At 34.9% G+C, this 8,258-nt stretch overlaps 1 pseudogene; it reads right to left on the bottom strand.

Moving 5' to 3' along the window:
* Nucleotides 1–3,230: 3,230 nt before the first annotated feature.
* LOC133669943 (DNA replication licensing factor MCM2-like) lies at nucleotides 3,231–6,804 on the bottom strand (annotated as a pseudogene).
* Between the last annotated feature and the right edge of the window lie 1,454 nt (nucleotides 6,805–8,258).

The raw sequence follows: 8,258 nt of genomic DNA, 5'->3' as shown, positions 1-8,258 counted from the left end.
TTTTTTTCATCATCGTCTACTATCATTTTAAACTTTACTTTTTTCTTCTTCTTCTTTCTTTTTTTACAAATTGACAGCACATTATCTCCACTTTCCCTTTCTTTTTGCAACTTTTTTCTTCATTTGACCACTAATATGGCTACTTGCCTTTTCATTTGCAGGAATTCTCCATCAACAGGACCACACAATAATTTTGTTTATGTAGCGACTTCACAGGCTATTGCGACTTCACAGGCTATTTTCCTATTAATTTCGCATGCCCCTATGAACTACTTCAACAACATATAACTCTCTTAGAAAGCAATGCAACTCTTTAATGCCCCTATTAATTTTGTTTATAATTAGTGATTACATGGTTTCCTAATGTTTTTTTAATAGATATAATATTCTGTGTGTTGTTTAACTTTTAAAATATGATCAATGACACTATCAATCTTCTCCAATCATGTAAGTCTTTGCTCTTCCAATATCTTTACAATTTCGATATTTTTCACACAACTCATTCTATTTAATCTCTAAGTTTTTGATCACCAACACAATTTTTTTTCCCTCATGAAATATAGGCTTCATCACACCTTCAGTTTCTATTATTTATCTAGTACTGGTTTGCAATTATAACATCATCAAATATTTTTTTTTTCATAAGCCCGCAGTAGTGCGCGGGCATGCCATCTAGTTATTGTGCATAACTCCTCACGATGAACTAAATTTTTCCTAGCATAAAAAAATATCCATGCAATAATAGTGTTTTCAAATAAGTAAAAAAAAACTTTAGACACGATTCATTGATTTGAATGAATTCAATAAACTCAATTAATTTAATAATATAATTAAAAGAAATTGAACATAAATAGAGGAAACAAAAAAATTAGCGATAATTTACTATAAAAAATAAACTAGTAATATCATACTAAAAAAAAAAGCCCATTGAAAACTCATTGTTGCTCCATTTTGGACACCTCTTCATTACCAAAAAGAGTTCATCGTGACAATTCTAACATCACAACAAAAAGTTGCACGATGACATTAAAAAAGCTCGCATGTTTCGTTATAGCAACGACTTGAAAAGTAAACCATATAAAATATCATGATGTAAACGTTTCATGCTTATATTTAATCAATTAATTTAATTTAAAAACAAAATTTCTTTTTTTAAAAAGCTAAGTTTAACAATGAATGACAAATAAAAAGACTCAAGATAATCTAAATTATTTTTAAAATTAGTGAAAAATCCTAAAGAAAAAAAATAAAAAAAATTACAAAGCCTAATCCCCAATTAAATAAATTTTGAATGATAAAATTGAAAAATCATGAGCTTAAAAAAGCAAAAAAAAAAGCAAACTTGGGCAAATATTCTAAACATGGATTAATCTTCCAAACTCGTAACCCATGAAATCCTAGACCTAAACTCAATCAAGAAGTTCAATTCCCAAACAATTTAATATTTAAGGATAAAATCAGAAAACAATTCAATTTTAAAATTTGCCTAGCAAATTCAAGCGAATCTCCTAAACTTGGGTTAATCTCTCAAACTCATCAACTTGTGAAATCTTAGAATCAAACTAAATCAAGAATCTCAATTCCCCACTAATTTAATAATGAAAGATGAAATAAAAAAAATATCAATTTAAATTTTTTATCAAAGTAAAAAAGTAGCAATAAAAAGAATGAAGATTAAATTTAATAGGAAAAAAAATTGAAGAATGATGAAATCATTAAATTTTTTTTAAAAAAAATATCTCAAATGAACAAATAATAATCAAAAGAATGGGGACCAAATCTAACAGATAAAAAAATTAAAGGAGATTCACTTAATTGAAATTGAAAAAAAATCTAATTTTAAAAATTATTTAAGATAAAAGAAATAATAATCAAAAGAAAATGGACCAAATATGAAAGAAAAAACAAATTGGAAGGCTGCTTTGAAAATTTAGAAGGTTAGTCGAGAAAATCAATGAGGAGAAAGAAAGACAGGAAAAAAAGATCATCAATGCAAAATTAGAGATCCATTGGCCACCATATTGTCCATGAATGGAGGGGTAGTCATGACAATTCAAACACTGCCCCAAAACCATTGTTTGGTTGTCACCCCGTCATATGCCGCATAAAAGGTGTGTGCATGTCCCACATACTAGCACATGTATTATACATGACAGTCACTTTTATTTTTTAAATAATACTTTATATTTATTAAAAAACCAAGTTGTCCTTTATACAATTTAATTATAATTAAAACATCTATATAAAAATATGAAAAAGCTTATATACATTAGTTTAAAAACTTTTGCTTTTAAAGATAATTGAGACATTTTACTATACTTTAAAAAGTAAATAAAAAAAAAACCCTACATACTAATATGCTCATATCAATTCAAAAATAACTAATGAGTACTAAGAAAAAAATCATGTTATTCTTAATAACAAGTTTGAATATTTGTCTTTGAATGATAAAACGAACATTATTATTCCAATTCATAATTATTTGTATTTTGATATACAGTGAAAAATTAAATTCTTTTATGTGTTTGTTAATGGTAATGAAAACTAAGCCTGAATAGATGCATTAACAGATATTTAATAAATTTAAAATCTAAGCATTGCATCTAAGATTTCAACTTAGCTAATAATAAAAACAGCAAGCCTCATTAACCATTTGATAAAATGACATGGTATATTTTCTCACTTGATTACACTAGGAATGGTATTTTATTAAACAAGGAAACATGTAAATGCCATTCTCACACACACCTCTTAGAAGTATTGCCTCAGTGGATTGTTCCTTCACAAGAAAATAAAGTGGGTGAAGTTTAAGGAAAATATTATAGTGTTTGGTGAAGTGATGAACTGAAATGATATTCTTGTGAATATGAAGAACATATAAAGTATCATGTAAATGAAAGGTTTTTTAGGCGTGGGTAAAGTTAAAGAGCCAATATGTATAACCGCCAAACCTGTACCATCATCAAGAAGAACTTTATCAGTCCTGTCATATTCAGAGTGAATGGAAAAGTTTTGTAGATCACCCGTGATATTATGAAGGCTGTAAAGTCACTTAACCATTTATTTTCTTGACCATCTGAGGGGCCAGCACAGATGGCAGTCATTGCAGAGGATTGGAGTTTCAGGAAGGTCTTTGCTGTGTGACCCGTTTGATCACAATAATGACATTTTAGCTGGAAACGTCTGTGGTTTGAGATAGGGCGGGCTGAATTATTGTTACGCTGGCGCTCTCAAGATGAGCCATTTGAAGGACGGTGTTGACCTTGTTGACGTGAAGGTCCATTTCCTCTGTTACATCCCCTCGTTTGCTGGGTTGTAGAGAAACCAAAACGATGGCTAGTGAAATTTACAGTAGCCACGAGCTGCTGTGTAGCAGCCTCCATCCTCCTCAAGTAGCTCTCATGCCTAACAAACAAATCATAAAGCTCTTTAAAAGCAAGGGATTTTTCTCTTACTCGAATAGGAGCGGCATTCTCACGAAATTCTGGATCTAACCCGTGAAGGACATAGAGGGTTAAGTCATCATCAGAGATGGGGTGATCAATGAGAGCAATCTTATCAGCCAAGCTTTTAACTGTATGAAGATACTCTGAGATTGGTCGATTTCCACGCTGAATCAAGGTCAGTTCTTCCTTGAGTTGCGTTGCCCTTGTACGTGATTTGCTTGCATACAGTGTTGATAATTGTTTCCATGCCTCATGTGAGGTTTTGGCTGTGGCAATGAAAGGCGTGATTGAAGGTGAGGTGGATGCAAGAATGACGCTAAGAATTAGCTTGTCTTGCCTTACCCATCGGTTTTTCATGGCTATAGATGATGGGTTACCATCAGAGGAGGGGCATTGTGATTCTCCATTAACATAATCCATTAGATCATAGTCAATTAGGAGAGCCTCATATTGCGCTCGCCATTGAAGAAAAAATAAGGGTGTGAGTTTTTCATTGATTTGAGTTGTGATGTTGAAAACAACAAGAGGGAGTTTTGAGGAGTTGGACTAATTTGTGGAAAACATGTGTGAAATGAGGATCATATTCTCGTTGAAGAGATGATGCTCACAATGGGATTTTCAACATCTTTCATTGACGCTTATGATGTTGTTTTATACTATCTTTACAAATCCATCTAGGAGAAATTGCAGCTATCAAAAGTTATTCAAGGACTATATTTTCTTAAATGTATCAATTTACAAGGCATGATTCTAGGCTTGGTTGCTGCTGCAAATCACTCTAGATTTCTTGCTGCTGCAAATCACCTCCAGATTTCTTGCACCGTCCTTAATAAGAGGGATCTTGGAGGTGGTTGCACAAATAACCCCCGGGGAATCTTCGCTTGTCCATGCGAAGATTCTCTCTGCATCTCAGCATAAACTTGTGTGAGTTTTTCCATATCAGAATCATGAAACCTTGGGGATATGTTCAACTTGGCATGGGTAATATACTTTTTCAGCAAATCTCGAGAAAGAACCTCTGGATCAACTGGCCTGGCAGAGGCTTGATCTTCCTGAGACTCGCTATAGGACCTCCCATCTATATTAGCACCCTTGGCCTATGATTTGAAATGAGTATCAATTACAAACTCTGCAAGCATCTCATCTGCTATGGGCTCAACCACATCCTTAACAGCACAAAGGATGTCAAAACGGGAAACGATAGGACCTATCAACTTGACTTTCTGTGAAAATGTTTTGGAGGAGTCGTACCTTCCTTCAATAGGATTTACAGCAACAATATCTGAGCACCGAGCATGGAGAGAAGTAATAATACTAGCTATGGATATACTAATACTCTGCTGCTCCATTGCATCATGGATGCTCACCCTGTCCTGATCATTCATCTTGTCAAACTTATCAATCAGGCAGATCCGTTTATCAGCTAGAACAAGGGCTCCTCCTTCAAGGGTCCCACTTTTATGTCTTTGGGTCCTTGTGCACTGCAGTCGTTAGACCAACAATAGAAACCCCCTTTACCAGTAGTATACATGGGCCTCTGTCCAGTCCTTTCAACATACTTCAGAAATTGAGATTTTGTAGTGCCAGGATCACCTAGGAGAAGCACATTTATACCTCCTCGCAGCCGGTGTTTCCCCTCAACATTTTTCTCTTGGCCTCGAAACATAGCCAAAGCTAATGCAGTTTTAATGCCCTAGTGTCCATAGATGGATGGGGCAATAGACTTGATAATCCTTTCCTCTATTCTTGGGGTTTTAGACAACCTTTTAATTTCTTCTTCGCCCTCTAGAGCGAGCCTGTACGCAGGAAAGAGATCTTGCTTCTTTGTGACATAGTTTGCTTCGATTACAGAGGAAAAGATAGGAAATCCATTCTTTGTTTTCAAACACAAGTCAAAATTATTTGTACATATGCCAGTGACCTCAATTTCTTCCCCAGGGCGTGCACAGTCAATCAAATCATTCAACAATATCACTTCCTTGTATCTTGGAAGCCGACCTGCAGGCGCAATTCCGGGGCTTTCTTGGAGTGTAAGCTTCTGGTAATTCCTGTATATTGTCTGTTCAATGTTAATATATAGTGAATGATCCTTTTTGATTGGCATTCAGGGCAAGAACCAACCTTGACTTCTGAATAAGAATTCTGAAAGAATGATCCCAAAATCCCTCCACACTTGTTGCAATCATATTTTACCTCTTGCAACTGAGGGAAGACACCGGATCGCCTAGTCACAACTCCTCCAACACAAATCATAGTGTTCAAATGAAGCTGCCAAATGTTTCTAATTTGATCATAGACTGGTAAGTTGGTGATGCAGACATCGATCTTTTGATGGAAATTTCTGTAGTTAGGATGTAAATCAAAGACAACTTTCATGGCTACTTCTTCCATGACCTCTAGGACAGATTGAGGGGCATTAGCAAGCCAGATGGCAATATTGGGATGGACAAATATAAATTGTTTGTAATCATTCTCCAAGCTACACTTATTGGTTGACACCACTTCGTTTATCTTTCGAACATATTCAAAATATCCATCTTCATTCTTTGGATTCACATATGTAAGTAAGAATTCCTTAAACTTCTTGGCAATGAAACGACAAACTTCATCTCTGGCAACCTATATTTTCCCTGGGAGTTCCTTGGACACGGTACATCTCAAACTCGCCTTCATCACCATCTTCATCCTCATCTTGAAAACCCTTTGTCTGATCAGGCATGGGCACATATTCCCTTGAATGGCTCCTCTGTGATCTACCTGGTGAGCTCTGCAAATCATCATCAGTATCAACATCATCATAGCTTTTTGGAGGCCTGAAATCAGCTCTAGACCCTTTTGAAGGCCTGTAGCTGTCATCATCCGTATCATTGTCATGCAGAAGCTGAAGGAGCTTCTGATTTGAAAAGCGAACATCACGAGCCTCAAGCTCCAACTTAGCCGCCCTTCGATCCTGAATCACCTGATCAGTATCCCTGTCATCCTCAAACGATTCGTCCAGCCCCACGAGCTCATACTGATCAGGCTCATCCATTCTCCGATAATCATCCATGAAATTGTCGTTGAATAGATCCTCTCCACCACCATCATCATACTCATCTTGCTTAGATTGAGCAGTAGTACTGGAAGTTGTTGTAAGTGCAACAGTTGAAGCAGGGACACTAGGTAGAGACGTGAGACTACTAATGGACAAAGAATTGCCAAAGAAAGGCGAATCTGTACGTGTTCTTGAAGCCACATTCTTCACAGCATTATTCATATCTGTGATATCCTTTGTTGCCTTATCACCAATCACAGAAGCCTTGTAGGGGTAGTGATCTCCTTCCAACTTCAGCAAAATATATTTGGTTTGATCTATCATTCCACGAAGAAGATCCTTAATCTCCTCAAACGCGCCTCGAGGCTACCCCGTCAAGGCCAACCATGGATGGTAAGAGTTAGCGTCCATAGAAGAAGAAGAAGAAGAGAAAGAGAGAGATTCTCAGAATTCATTATTCATCCATAATAATTTGTTTCCTAACTTCCCTACAAATTCTGTTACATGCAAGATGTAATGAGGACTGAGCCTTCTAGAAAATTTATGACAGATTGTAACTAATTCCCCTCTGCAGGCTCCACGTTTTGTCTCATTTAAATCAAACTAAAGCAATTAAAACGTTGCGTATAATTAAAGGGATAAAACGCATTGTATAAGCAAGACTATTCTCCGACAACTATTTTATTTAAAAGCTAAAATCCTCTTATCTCTTAATTCCCCAATGTTTCAAGGAAAGAGTAATCTAGAGGCTTAATTGAATTAAGAGAAAAAGTGGAGTTTGTGTTTGATTGCCATATATATTTAAAAGAAAAAAAAGGTTAAATTGGCTATAGTTGAATTCATTGATTATGCAATTAGTTGGTGGAATCAACTTGTTATAAATAGAAGGTGCAATGAAGAGAAGACAATAGACACGTGGGAGGAAATGAAGGTAATCATGAGGAAAAGATTTTTACGTATTCACTATAATAGAGAGATTTATAATTAATTTGCAAACCTTATCACAAGGTTTTAGGAGTGTGGATGAGTATTTTAAGAAGATGAGAGTAACTATAATTAGAGCTAATATTTCCGGGGATAAAGTAGCTATGATGGTTAGGTTTTTGAATGAATTAAATAAAGAAATTGATAATATTGTGGAATTGTAGCACTATATGGAGATTGATGATATGATACATATGGCTGTAAAAATAAAGAAATAGTTTAGGAGAAAGTGTAGTGTGAAACCAAGTGGATATTCATGTTCCTTTTAAGATTGGAAGTCGAATTTTAAGAAAAAAGGTAATGCACCAATGAAACCAATGACTACACCTAAAATAGCTGAACCTTTATTTGTTAGGAAGCAAGCTATGGCTTTGAAGGAAAAAAGGGAAAATATTGCTCAACTAAAGCATAAGTGATAGATTAGGTGTTTTTGATGTTAATGGCTTGGGTATCGTGCACATGAATATCCAAATAAGAGAATTATGATTATAAGAGATGATAGAGAGGTGTAATTGGCTAGTAAGGGTGATTTGGAGGGAATGTCAAAGCTAGATGATTTTAGTGATATGAAGTATGTTGTGCAAGGAGAATCCTTGGTTATAAGGAGTTCTTTGAGTATTCAAGTTTATGAAGAGGATGTAAAGGAACAAAGGTAAAACATTTTTCATACTAGGTTATGTTAATAATAAGGTATGTAGTATGATTATTATTTTGATCAAAATATAAGTATATATAGCAGATCAAAAAATTTACAAGGCTGGAGAACCAGTAAGTTTATATACAGGATTTACAAA

Source organism: Populus nigra, chromosome 12 (assembly GCF_951802175.1).
Source record: "Populus nigra chromosome 12, ddPopNigr1.1, whole genome shotgun sequence".
NCBI lineage: Eukaryota > Viridiplantae > Streptophyta > Magnoliopsida > Malpighiales > Salicaceae > Populus > Populus nigra.
The sequence above is the reverse complement of the archived record's forward strand: the minus strand, read 5'-3'. Positions and strand labels throughout refer to the sequence as shown.